Source organism: Poecilia mexicana, unplaced genomic scaffold (genome assembly GCF_051168715.1).
Source record: "Poecilia mexicana isolate PSO_F unplaced genomic scaffold, ASM5116871v1 scaffold_6, whole genome shotgun sequence".
Taxonomy (NCBI): Eukaryota; Metazoa; Chordata; class Actinopteri; order Cyprinodontiformes; family Poeciliidae; genus Poecilia; species Poecilia mexicana.
This window is the reverse complement of record NW_028263375.1, coordinates 30,704,903-30,718,603: the sequence shown is the minus strand read 5'-3', so window position 1 is coordinate 30,718,603 and position 13,701 is coordinate 30,704,903. Positions and strand designations below refer to the sequence as shown.

Genomic DNA, 13,701 nt, shown 5'->3' with positions numbered 1-13,701 from the left:
GTACTTGAGTAGCGTTTTTACAAAATACTTTTTATTCTTCAGTAATTTCTTGATTAAATTAGAATATCTAACATGTATTCCAATTTAATTGTATATCATGTCCTGTGCGTTTTATATTACATCCAATTTATTTTGGTTATGACTCCAGTTTGGGCTTCTGATGAAGTACAACAATTATAACGCCTCAAACTAAAGAACTTCTGATGATAGGTGTAACATAGCTAAATGTCTGTATAGTAGATGAGCAATAGCTTTAGTATTGCCATGGTTATGATGCTGAATTGATAACAGTTGTGTGTGGCTGGTTTCTTCACCGAGCTGCACCTCCAGCTCTGTAAATCTGCTCAACAGTTTCAGGCCTAGGCCTTCACTGAGCTTTACTCTGACTTCCCAACACAGCTCCTTTAATATTCTTTGTTGTAGATCTTTTCATCGCTTTTTAAAACATAACAGCATGGAAGAGCAAAATGAGAGCCGCAGCAGCGTAACGGAGTGCTGCGTTTGTTCTGCCCCTTGTCAGTCAATTTACTGTTGAAATCAAACTGTTGTTCTGATGTCACTTTTGGGCAGCAGAGTTTTATTTCCTTGCATGGCTCTCATACAGTTCTAATTTGTAAAATCAGTGTTTGATTTTAGACTCACACCCTTTGATACTAATGGAAGAAAAACATGCAAGGAAGAGTGTTAAAATTTAGGATTTTCTGGAAACTCCTTTTTTTGGGGGATCAGTGATCGGAAGCGAGGCTGAATTTGCTTGAGCCTAAAGTAAAATACAATCAGCTCTCCAGCTGGATAGTAAACATCTTTCAGTTGACTGTCTTTTATGTTGTTGTTTTTTATTTTAACTTGAAGGTCTTTTTTTTTTTTTTAGCTCTCCTTAAACTTTAAAATAAACTTGGGGATACTGAAACCATGCATCTATTTAAATAAAAACATGAATAAATGATTCAAAGATTTGAATTTTTTCCCCTTCTTTCAACTGTATTTGAGCATATGACCCTAACTTGAGATTAAAAATAAAGAAAAAATACTGAGCTAGTGAGAATAGTTTGAAAGAGACCGATGCATCTTGCCGTTTACAGTTTTTCCTTTAAATCTGACACCAGCTATCTTTCATCTTTGAGGTCTTACTAATAAGTCCCAAAAGTTCCCCAAAACAACTTTAATCCTAAGAAAGTTCTCACAGAGATAAAATCTTACTGGCAGTCTTTTATGGAAATAAAAACTTCCAAACTGGAGAGGTTGGCTCATGTTTGTTCTCTAAGCTGAAATAAAATGTGTTGTGGTGGTTCTTAAAGAAAAGACAAAGAAATTAAAAAGCCATCAATATAAAACCATTAGCATCAATTATTCAGTTTATGGCTAAAACAGAAATTCTGCACTGATACCATTACTTTCACAAACTTTCTTTACTCTTCTTTTTTTTTACGGTTTGTCCTCAAGCTGCCAGACTCCATTTCTAGGTAGTCAAGATTGATATTTCTTTACAAGGTAAGTTAAAGTTGTGGAAGTCTTTTAGGATTTTTTTTTCCACACCTCATAATCCGGGAGACTCGGTTCAATTGGGAATCAAAGTTGCAATATTTGTTACATTTTCTTCTCCGGTTCACTTTCACATTTCAATGTGTCCAATGATCCAAAATCTTTGAAAAACTTGTTCACCTCCTTGCCTGTGGTGGCGCTGCAACAAGAACCACTGTAGTAAATAACACGAAGACACTGAGCAAAACTTCCTTCTTCAAGAAATGTCAACAGAAACGGAGTGGTGTCACATTTTAGTGCTCGTGAGGATTCCTCTCTTATTGGTAAAAGACCACAAGCCATTTCTCCTGCTAGTGCTAGACTTGCTTGTTTGTTTTGGTTGTATCTACCCAAAATGCCCTGCACTATAATCCGCTTCCTGCTTTTGGAGCAGTCTCCGGTCTGCTTGGCATTCACATATGCATTTGAACTGTGCCAGTTCACTTCAACCAAACCAAAAGCTGGGTTTGTAGGCGGACCAGAGTTCACTTTTTTGGTCTGCATCAGAGTTAAATTGCATATTCACACCTCCCCAAATGAACCGGATCTTCTATGCAAACGAACTGAAGTGCAATTCATTTCTGCCGAGTACATGACCATTTTCAGACAAATTCTTTCCACATATTAAACTATTTAACTTTCCCAAACTCCAAGTAATAAACCACTGTTGTCAACATAAAGCTTTACTAAAAAACATGGGGCTTTGTGTGAGGCTCCTTGTGACCTTCAATCAGTCATCAAGAGGAGCAGACTTTAGTACCAGTGGTGTTCAACTCGAGCCTTTAAGGGCCATGGTCCTGCAGGTTTTGGGTGTTTCTCTGGTCCAATATACCAGAGAAATAAATAGCTAATTACCACAAGATTAAATGGTAATTGAGCCATTTGAATATGCCATTTTATACTAAAGAAATAGTAACACCTTGTTTTACAGCAACTGCTCTCACACATAATGTGATGCTGACTCCTCTACCAGTAGAAATACTCAATGACCACTTATGCCATTATGGGTCCAAAATGATATTCTCATATCCTTTTGGATTATGTATTAGGTTTTACTGATTTTTTTTTTTTTGCAGCTTTAGTTTTTACACCTGACATTTTATTTCAGACATACAACACAATATGTTGCGATAGTCCCATTTAAGAATAGAAGAGTGAAAATAGGCAAAAAAGCAGCTTAGACCAAGGAATGCTTTCAAAGACCTTCCAGACCTTAGTTTCTTGTAGATAACATAAAAAAAACAAAACCACACAGTTAAAGCCCGTATATAAAATAATTTATATGCTATCTAGATAAGACAGCTATTCCGGAAATATTTGAAAACTTCACTTAAAGCAGAGTAAATATAGCGTTATGGATGTGTTTTGTCTTTGGGATATCTCCACAATCATAACTCCTGATCAGTCTTTTCTTGCTGTGCCAAGCCTGCATTTGTATCTGAACTGCTCTGACATGGGTCGTAGTCTGAACTTGTTTTATAGAACCCCTGGCGTAAACCCTGATCGGCACCCAGCAGACAATAAGCTACATATGCTGGACAAACTATTATGGCTCTGTGGCAGATATTCTAGCAGACAATCTGGAGTCATCTTTAGGATTACAGCCAGAGGATTAGTCTGTCCCAGCTAATTATCTGGAATTCTATCATCACGCTCAAATGTCATTAGGTAGAATCTTGTGCAGACCATTTAAAAATAGATAACCATCAACAAATACTCCAGGCTGCATAACTATTAACATTTACACTGAATGTTTTGAGAGGGTCATAGAGTCCATATACCTTTACTTAAAAGATATCGCTCTAAATTACTTCTATAAACGGTGGGTTTAATTCAGATACTTGATAAGTTGCCTTTTTATTATGTTTCGTGAAAACAGTCATTGGAAACGTCAGCTGATTAAACTATACTGGACCTTTACTGAAGCCACTGTGAACTGATGCATGATTTGGTGTTTCAGTGCATTTGCTGTGGTTAGAAACAAGATTAAAGGAAACTAAATCCAACTGAGGTCAGGTGAAGGACTAAACCATTTTGTGGCTTTTTTCCTTTTCACCATTAAAAAAAAGTTTTAAAAATTGTTTGGTCATATCTTATATTTTATTGTGATATCAACAGCATTTTCATTAAGTTACCTCAGGAACCTAACTGAGACTAACTCTTTCATTGACCAATGTCCAAGTATCTTGGTTCAACACTTACGTAACCTCAACGAAATGAAGATGATATTCAGTACACACTAATTGATGTTTATCTAGCTATCGATTAGAGTGATAAAAATGCAATGTAAACTTGTATTTATTCAACAGAATGATTAGATGTTTGACATTTTGAAAGTGAAGCAGTTAAAAATCATGAGGTGGTTTCTCTTCCTTGTTAAAGGCAGGACAACTACAGTCCTTAAGAGTCTGTTGTGGTTATTTTAGATGTGTCCTTGTTCTGACACTGGCTGAATTACATCCCTTGTAATTCAGCCAGGATTTTTGTAGGATTTCTCTAGTCTTTGGGAAAAGATTACAAGCTATTTCTCTCTGAAGTGCTTATTGATACAGTTCTGCTTATAGAGCTGTCTCTGGTCCACTTGGCATCCACATATGCATTTGAACCGTACCAGAGTTCACTTCAACTGAATTGAAACCTAGGTTTGTATAAAGGCCAGAGTTTACTTTGACCAATGGTCGGCATCAGAGTTGCTTATCAAAGTTGTCCAAAACATATCATTCGTTCATCCTCCCTTTTTTCCAGACCTTTCCCATACTAGGTTCAAATAAAGATGAATCAAACCTTGATTGCAAAGTTCTTTCATTAGTCTTCAGAGAGACCTATAAACTTTGGATTAAAATTTGATACTTTAGACATAAAATTTCTCCTTTTAGCCTAGAGTTGTGGAAAAAGCAATGTGGTATCTTTGATGTTTGCACATCAAACATCAAAGTTGGTTTAGTAAATAGCCTTTAGCAATAGTACAGTGATCCCTCGCTATAACGCGATTCACCTTTCGCGGTCTCGCTGCTTCGTGGATTTTTTTTGGGCCATTTTTTTTTTTTCACAGTTCATTGTGTTCTGCATCTCCACTTCTTCTCTACTTGTGTGCCAATAACGTTATGGTATTTAAATATACGTAATACAGAGCTTGGTCATTCAAGAGATGAAAACTGAAACTTTGAATGCCTGCTGGAAAAAACTGTGGCCAGAATCAGCGCAAAACCCGACCAGAGGCTCGCTTGACGAGATCCATCGCTCTGCCATAGATACAGCTGTGAATCTCGCAGGGCAGCTTGGACTAGACGGTTTTAATGACATGACTCCGGATCACATTAAGGCTCGATTGATGAACACACACCCGCTGACCTGAAAACAGGTTTGTTCTTTGGTTTCAATGTAGAGTATTTAATTATGCTGTGTAACAATTGTAAAAAAGATAAAGGTAACTCTACTTCGCGGATTTCACTTATCTTGGGTTATTTTCGGAATGCAACCCCCACGAAAAATGAGGGATCACTGTAAATGTAATCCATTTGGACTATTGGAGAATGTTGTTTTGTTGTATTCACACAGTTCATGCTGCTATCACTCCCCTAATCAAATGTTTACGCTACAGAAGACAACTGTCTTCCATTCTTCAGGTTATCAACCCAATCTGTGGTGATAGAAAGTAAATAAAATGTGACTCATTCATGTGATACTATGTGCTGTTTTTATTATTTTTAATGTTACACCTTTATTGCTTCAATTACCCACTCCTGTTGATTTATCTCGTAATTTTTCGTTGAAATGTTTTTATCCTGGATTGATCCTAAATAATAGCAGAATGCAGAAATCTCCTCTGCGTCTTTGAAGGCAGAAGGATTGTTCAGTGTAAAGGAGAGAAAAATTATCTTTCGACTACGTTTTGATGGATTATGGGACTAACTGATTTTGATAGTGTGTGGGATTGGCTTATAAACTTCCATAAGTTAAATTATCTTACTCATACCACTGTGAATGTCAGCTGCGCCCATTCTTAACAGGCGACAAATGCTGAAGGATTTCGTGCGGTTATTTTTAAAAGATTAAACTATTTTCATATACATGACAAAGATTACTATGCAACATGCAGTGACCACATCACTACAGACACTCAGAGCTGTTGAGCTGGACCCTAGCTTTAATGCACTTTAGACAGATAAATCTGCATTCATTTTACCACAGCACAAATGTGGCCTTCCTATTTTGATACTGGATGCAATCTGGCAACCCTCTTCAGTGTATGCCTCCAAACTGGCTTTAAATTAGTAATTAGCTCATTTAGATCCAGTGGGTGGAGTAGAAGTAAAGCAGGTAACTCATTTACAAAGGATATAAGTCTGTGACTCTAGCCAGCTAGTGAAATGGTCTGCTCTAGGAAAATCCTGCTGGATGTAGTGAGGGCCAACCACCTTCAAAAAGTCTTCTTGTGCTAAGTCCAAGGTTCAGCTACAGTTGTGGTCAAAAGTTTACATACACTTGTAAAAAAACATAATGTTATGGCTGTCTTGAGTTTTCAATAAGTTCTACAACTCTTATTTTTCTGTGATAGAGTGATCGGAACACATACATGTTTGTCACAAAAAACAGTCATAAAATTTGGTTCTTTCATAAATTTATTATGGGTCTGCTGAAAATGTCACCAAATCTGCTGGGTCAAAAATATAGATACAGCAACATTAGTATTTGGTTACATGTCCCTTGGCCATTTTCACGGCAACTAGGCGCTTTTGGTAGCCATCCACAAGCTCCTGGCAAGCTTCAGGTCGAATGTTTGACCACTCTTCTTGACAGAATTGGTGCAGTTCAGCTAAATGTGATGGTTTTCTTGCATGAACCTGTTTCTTTAGCACTGTCCACATGTTCTCAATGGGGTTTAAGTCAGGACTTTGGGAAGGCCATTCTAAAACCTTAATTCTAGCCTGGTTTAGCCATTCCTTTACCACTTTTGATGTGTGTTTTGGGTCATTGTCTTGTTGGAACACCCAACTGCGCCCAAGACCCAACCTTCGGGCTGATGGTTTTAAGTTTTCCTGCAGAATTTGGAGGTAATCCTCCTTCTTCATTATCCCATTTACTTTCTGCAAAGAACCAGTTCCACTGGCAGCAAAACATCCCCAGAGCATAATACTACCACCACCATGCTTGACAGTAGGCATGGTGTTCCTGGGATTAAAGGCCTCACCTTTTCTCCTCCAAACATATTGCTGGGTGTTGTGGCCAAACAGCTCAATTTTTGTTTCGTCTGACCAGAGAACTTTCCTCCAAAAGGTTTTATCTTTGTCCATGTGATCAGCAGCAAACTTCAGCCGAGTCTTAAGGTGCCTTTTCTGGAGCAAGGGCTTCTTTCTTGCACGGCAGCCTCTCAGTCCATGGCGATGTAAAACACGCTTGACTGTGGAGACTGACACCTGTGTTCCATCAGCTTCCAAATCCTTGCAGACCTGCTTCTTGGTGATTCTTGGTTGACTCTTGACCATCCTGACCAATCTCCTCTCGGCAGCATGTGATAGCTTGCGTTTTCTTCCTGATCGTGGCAGTGAGACAACTGTTCCATGCACTTTATACTTGCGTATAATTGTCTGCACAGTTGCTCTTGGGACCTGTAGCTGCTTTGAAATGGCTCCAAGTGACCTCCCTGACTTGTTCAAGTCAATAATTCGCTTTTTCAGATCCACACTGAGTTCCTTTGACTTTCCCATTGTAGCTTTTGTAGCTGAGTCTAATCACTGGGTCAAATGAGCCCTGTTTAAATGGGCTCATGAGAAGTCAACAGCTGTAGTCAATCAGAATCACTTACAAGAAGTGAAGAGGCCATGACATGAAGCTAATTTGATTGACACAACTCGCTACATCACCAAAATTGACAAATTTTGTTGCTGTATCTATATTTTTGACCCAGCAGATTTGGTGACATTTTCAGCAGACCCATAATAAATTTATGAAAGAACCAAATTTTATGACTGATTTTTGTGACAAACATGTATGTGTTCCGATCACTCTATCACAGAAAAATAAGAGTTGTAGAACTTATTGAAAACTCAAGACAGCCATAACATTATGTTTTTTTACAAGTGTATGTAAACTTTTGACCACAACTGTACATGTAACGCTTTGGTTTCTTTGGTAAATATCCCTTTGACAATGCTTCACAGACCTGATAACAAAAACCCTGGTAATCTTTATAACCAGTAACCCTTTTATTCCAGCTTCATAAAAGGTTTTAGTTAAGTTAAAGTAGGAAAACAAAATAGAATGTATTTATAATAGATTATCTCAGGGCTTTTGCTTTTAAAAGGTTCTGCAACAATTTCTAATCCTTCACAATCAAATGTCTTCTTTTACACAAGCAGAAGGAGAACTAGATTACTTTTTGTGAGATAAAATGCTGTATAGCATTTAAATGTTTCCCTGCTTGAGTCCACATACTTTAAATTGGTGGATTATTAACGGGCTTCTGTAGAACTTGACGATAAGCTGTTGAATCAGGTGTCTTGGCGTACTTACACTGCTGAAACATGTTGGGCGGTCTGCCCTGAAGGCCGCGAGGAGCATGATTGTAAAACACTTTTACAAGGGAGTGTATGCAGATGTACTTTCTGGATCAATGCAGTGTTGATATTTTCCAAACCCAAAGTTGAAACGCGGTATGTTGGATGGCGGTGGATATACTCAAGAGAACCCTGGATCCTACAGATGATTTTGTGCAGCTTTATCATTCATGGGCTAGTTAACGGCATAAAAGATTTACAGAGGTTTTAACAAGCTATGGCTTAAGATTATATGAAATTCGCCGCCATATTGCTCACACAGTTCAAAATAATTTTTTATTAAGATGCAAAAGAAAATGCTACGGAGACCAGACTTGATCTGGGTGATAAATCAATTTCAATATGGCGGCTTGAGGTGCGGTCGTGCTTTGGAGTGTTAGCACGCCACTCCATTATATTTCTCCACTTATACCCCACGAATAATGTCAGAACACTCTCATTCTCTTTCTGCGAAACTGCGATGAGTATTAGTAGATATTTTTCGACTCAGCCTGACAATATGCCACGCAGGAAAACCCCAGCAGTCGACGCCGAGGAGAATCCCAGGCCGCAGAGCAGTGAAGCTAACATGGTTGCTAGCACCGTGTCAGAAGGAATGGATCCAGCACTACGCGAGGTGATTCGTGAAGTCACTGCGAATCTCACTAAAGTTATTGAAGAGAAACTCGGGCCAGTCTCTCTGCTCTTACAGACGCATGGTAAATATTTGGAAGACCATGAAACACGCATAAAAGAGATTGAAACCCGTCTCTCAGCTATAGAGGATGACTTGGTCCCGTCCATTGACAAACTCGAATCGCTGGGAAAGCGGGTGAAAGACCTGACGGAGCGGGCTGATGATCTAGAAAACAGGGGGAGAAGGAAGAATATCCGTATTGTTGGCCTACCGGAAAAGGCTGAAGGCAACGATCCCACTCGTTTCTTTGAGACCTGGCTGCCAGAACTTCTTCACATTAAAACAAAAACGGGCCGACTTAAAATAGACAGAGCGCATCGCACTCCAAATCAGGTGCCGTCCTCCGAGCTAAGACCTCGCCCGGTGCTGGTGAGGCTGCATAATTTTCAAGACAAACAGCGTATTATGAATGCAGCGTTCCAGCTGGGCAGGAATAACCGACCCTTGAAGCACGGGAGCGCCACGGTGATGATATTCCAGGATTTCTCGGCTGCTGTGGTTCGTAAACGAAAAAGTTTTGATGATGTGAAGAAGCTTCTTCGTGCCATTGGTGCCGACTACAGACATATCTACCCTGCTTTGCTGAAGATAACCTACAACGGCTCAACTAAGGTGTATAAAGATGCATCTGAGGTGAAAGACTTTATTAAATCGTTAGATGCCACTCCTGCTACTGATGGTGAGTGAACATCGGACTGAAATTGAAGTGTTTTGCTCGTTTGTGGTTGTGGGGTTTTCAACGGTGCGTTTTGAGTGACTGCGTGCTACTGACATCTAATTTCTCCTCGTTTTTTCTCTTGTATAATTCATTTTTATCTTATCCCTTTTTTTTTTTTTTTTTTCTTTTCTTCCCTGTTACTATTGCGTTAATGCTGAGAATGAAGGACAGATTGGTTTTAATATTTAAGGGGCATTGATGGCGTTGCAGCTACATTTACAGTAGTTTTTCTCTTCTTTTTATTGCGTTTGGGGTGTCGCTGTTACCCTTCTGAGTAGGAAGCTATCTTCTGCCGCTAGAAAGCCTTTACACTTAGCCTCTCCAGTTAGGAGTAGGACAGTGTTAAGTTCTTTTTTTTTTTTTTTTGCCATTGTTGGGCATGATCTATTTGTTTTGTTTTAGATTGTTTGTTATATTTTCATCCGGCTTTTCTTTTTTTTTTTTTTTTTTTTTCTCTTTTCCTTTTTGTTTTGTATATTTATGCTACGACCAATAAATGGAAATGTATACAGTGTTTATCCTACCCTATTTTCTTGAAATACTATTATGTCAACTTTAAATATGTGTTCTTGGAATGTAAATGGCATTAACACACCCATTAAGCGGAGAAAGGTTTTGAACTATCTTAAGAGAGAGCAGATTCACATAGCTTTATTACAGGAGACGCATCTGGATTCTATAGAACATCTTAAATTAGCTCAGGGGGGGTTTGGACAGGTATTTTTCTCTTCGTTTTCATCAAGGAGCAGAGGCACAGCTATTTTAATTAGCAGGCATTTACCATTTAAACCAACTGACTGTATAAAAGATGAAGGTGGTCGCTATGTCATAGTGAGAGGTGTTTTATATGGGGAGGAAGTTGCAATCTTGAATATTTACTTTCCTCCTGGTCATCCAGGAGACTTCATGATCACTGCTTTTACAAAACTAGTGAATCTAAATATCAAGAATTCATTTGTTGGAGGAGACTTTAACTGCCACTTAAACCCAATTATGGATAAATCTCCTCAAGGCAGTTTAGGTCTTCTTCGCCAGGCCAAAACTCTCATTGCTTTATGTGAGGAGCTAGACTACGTGGATGTATGGAGAACTCAACATATGGTAAACAAAGAATTTACATTCTTCTCCAAAGTGCATTTGTGCTATACAAGAATAGACTACTTCTTTGTCCCGAACAGTATAGTATCATCAATAATGTCCAGTTCAATTGGTAACATAGTGATTTCCGACCATGCTGCAGTCTTTATTAATTGTAAAATTGGAAATCTGTGTCCTCAAAACAAACGTTGGCACCTTGACTCCTCTATCTTTTATGATCAAAAATTCATAACTTATTTTATAGAAGAATTCAAACAGTTCTTAGTTATTAATATTCCCTCCACTGATAATTCGTCATTACTTTGGGAGACCTCAAAGGCCTATTCAAGAGGTCTCATTACTTCCTATACAAGTTATAAAAGGCACAGACAAACTGAGCAGCAAAAAATTTTAGAATCTAAACTAAAGTTTGCTGAAGAAAACTATATTAAAAAACCCTCAACACACAAACTTAAGGAAATAACTGCTCTTCGTTCATCACTTGACTGTCTACTGACTAAGGAGGCAGAGATTAAAATTAGATTCGCAAGGCAAAGGTTATATGAACATGGCAATAAACCTGGAAAATACTTAGCACATTTAACAAAAAAGAAGTCTAATTCTCAGTCTATTTCTTCAATCACAGATTCAAACGGAAAACAGTTTTTTGATTCTGCAGCAATTAATGACATCTTTAAAAAGTTCTATGAAAACCTTTACAAATCTCAATTATATAATGATCCAGATTTAATAGATGAATTCTTCTCTTCCCTCAATCTTCCTAAGCTGACTGAGGAACAGAGATCACAGTTGGATTGTCCCATATCAAGGAGGGAGTTATTGGATGCCATTAAGGAGCTACAAACAGGCAAAGTGGCTGGGCCAGACGGCCTTATTGCTGAATTTTATAAGGAGTTTCAAGAAGTGCTAGCTGAACCGTTACTGAATATGTATAATGACTCTTTTGAGAAGGGTATATTACCTGTCTCTTTAAGGGAAGCAAATATATCTTTAATACTGAAAAAAGGCAAAGCTCCAGAAGACTGTGCCTCTTATAGACCAATCTCTCTGTTGAATGTAGATTTAAAACTCCTTTCAAAGATTCTTGCGCGTCGTCTGGAATGTGTACTCCCTCTTTTAATTAACGAAGACCAAACGGGCTTTATTAAGGGCCGTAATTCAAATAACAACATGCGCCGGTTGCTTAACACAATCCAGATCTTTAATCAAAAGTCATTACCTGGTCTAGTGGTCTCACTTGATGCCGAAAAGGCATTTGACCGTGTTGAATGGCCCTACCTGTTTTCTACATTACGGCAGTTTGGCCTCAGTGAGAATTTTGTGAAATGGGTTATGCTTTTGTATAATAATCCCTGCTCAGCGGTTCTTACAAATGGGTTGCGGTCCCCCAACTTCCATGTTTTGAGAGGGACTAGGCAGGGCTGCCCTCTCTCCCCCCTGCTCTTTGCCTTGGCAGTGGAGCCATTCGCAGAAGCGGTGAGAGCTCGGGAGGACATACGAGGCCTAACCATTGGACAAAGACAGCATAAAATCACCTTATATGCTGACGATGTGTTGGTGGTATTGACTCAGCCCGAAACGTCCATACCCTCTCTCATTGAGACCATCAATAAATTCAGTGACATTTCAGGTTATAAAATCAATTTCAACAAATCAGAAGTTATGCCATTAGGCATATTGAAACAAAAACCCCAGACTCTCTCTTCTTTCCCCTTTAAGTGGTCTCCAGAGGGTTTTGTGTATTTAGGGATCAAGATCACACCTGCTTTTGATCAAATGTATAAAAGTAATTTCACCCCCTTGTTTGAGCGCGTTAGATTGGACCTGGAGAGATGGAAGACCTTACCATTATCTTGGCTTGGCCGCGTTGCTCTTCTGAAAATGAATGTCCTACCCAGGTTATTATATCCAATACAGATGGTTCCAATCATTTTTACACATAAGACCATTAAAACTTTAAATGGCTGGTTTAGTTCTTTTATATGGGCAGGGAGAAAACCTCGTCTAAAAATTTCTACACTCTGTCTTCCATCCACAGAAGGCGGTCTCGACCTCCCAGATATAAGAAAGTACCAGCTTAGTGTTCATATGCGAGTAGCTGCTGATTGGATACAGAAACCAGTTTCTCTCTGGCTTGACATAGAGAGCTCCATGTCTGGCATCCCTCTGAAAAACTTACTATTTCTTAACAAACTTAAAAAATTAAAATTGTGTTGTAGTAATCCTCTCACCTTATCTACTGTTAAAGCTTGGCAAGTAATTCAAAAGCTTGAGGGCAGGTCTAACCTAACATCTCTTTTCACCCCACTATGTGATAATCCCCTTTTTTTACCTGGGATTTATGACTCTGGCTTTCAAGTATGGGCAACAAAAGGCATATCTGTTCTTTCTGATTTAATGGACGGGCCAAATTTGATGTCCTTTGATCAGTTAGTTACCAAATATAATGTTCACAGACATGATTTTTTCCGGTATTTACAGGTGAGGGACTACATTTTGAAGAATACAACAATTCTCATCAACCAAAATGTCTCTGATTGTGAAAATCAATTATTTAAACCAAAAATTACAAGTTCTACTAAGACCTGTTATAGTTTATTAAAAGAATTAGGGGTTACTAAATTGACTGCCTTAAAGGAGACATGGGAAAAAGAGCTAGCCATAGAGATCAGCAATGAGGCTTGGGGTGAAGCTTGGGAAAACGCAAATTATTTAAGTGTTTGTAATAAGGTTAAAGCTATTCAACTTAAAATTTTACATCGGGCCCATATATCTCCATATCTGCGTCATCGATTTAATCCAGACCTTTCTCCGCTTTGCCTCAAATGTAAAATAGAGGTGGGTAATCTGACTCACTGTCTTTGGTCCTGTAGGAAAATTCAACAATTCTGGTTTAGTATAAAGAAAGAGTTGGACAAGATCTTCTCCATTAGCACTGAGTGTAATCCAATGTATATGTTACTGGGAGTGACAAACAACAGCCTTAAGAAGAATTGTGAAAAACATCTGTACAGGATGCTTACATTCTGCGCTAGAAAATGTGTCCTCTTGAACTGGATAACAGATAAGGTCCCATCCATAACACAATGGCAACGGACTGTCCTTGAATATGTGTCATTGGACTTTTTAAC

At 38.6% G+C, this 13,701-nt stretch overlaps 1 protein-coding gene across 1 annotated transcript in view; it reads right to left on the bottom strand.

Annotated features, from left to right (window-relative positions):
• The window catches only part of tmtc3 (transmembrane O-mannosyltransferase targeting cadherins 3), a 50,541-nt gene that overhangs the window by 16,028 nt on the left and 20,812 nt on the right, over nucleotides 1-13,701 (bottom strand). The window lies entirely within an intron of this gene.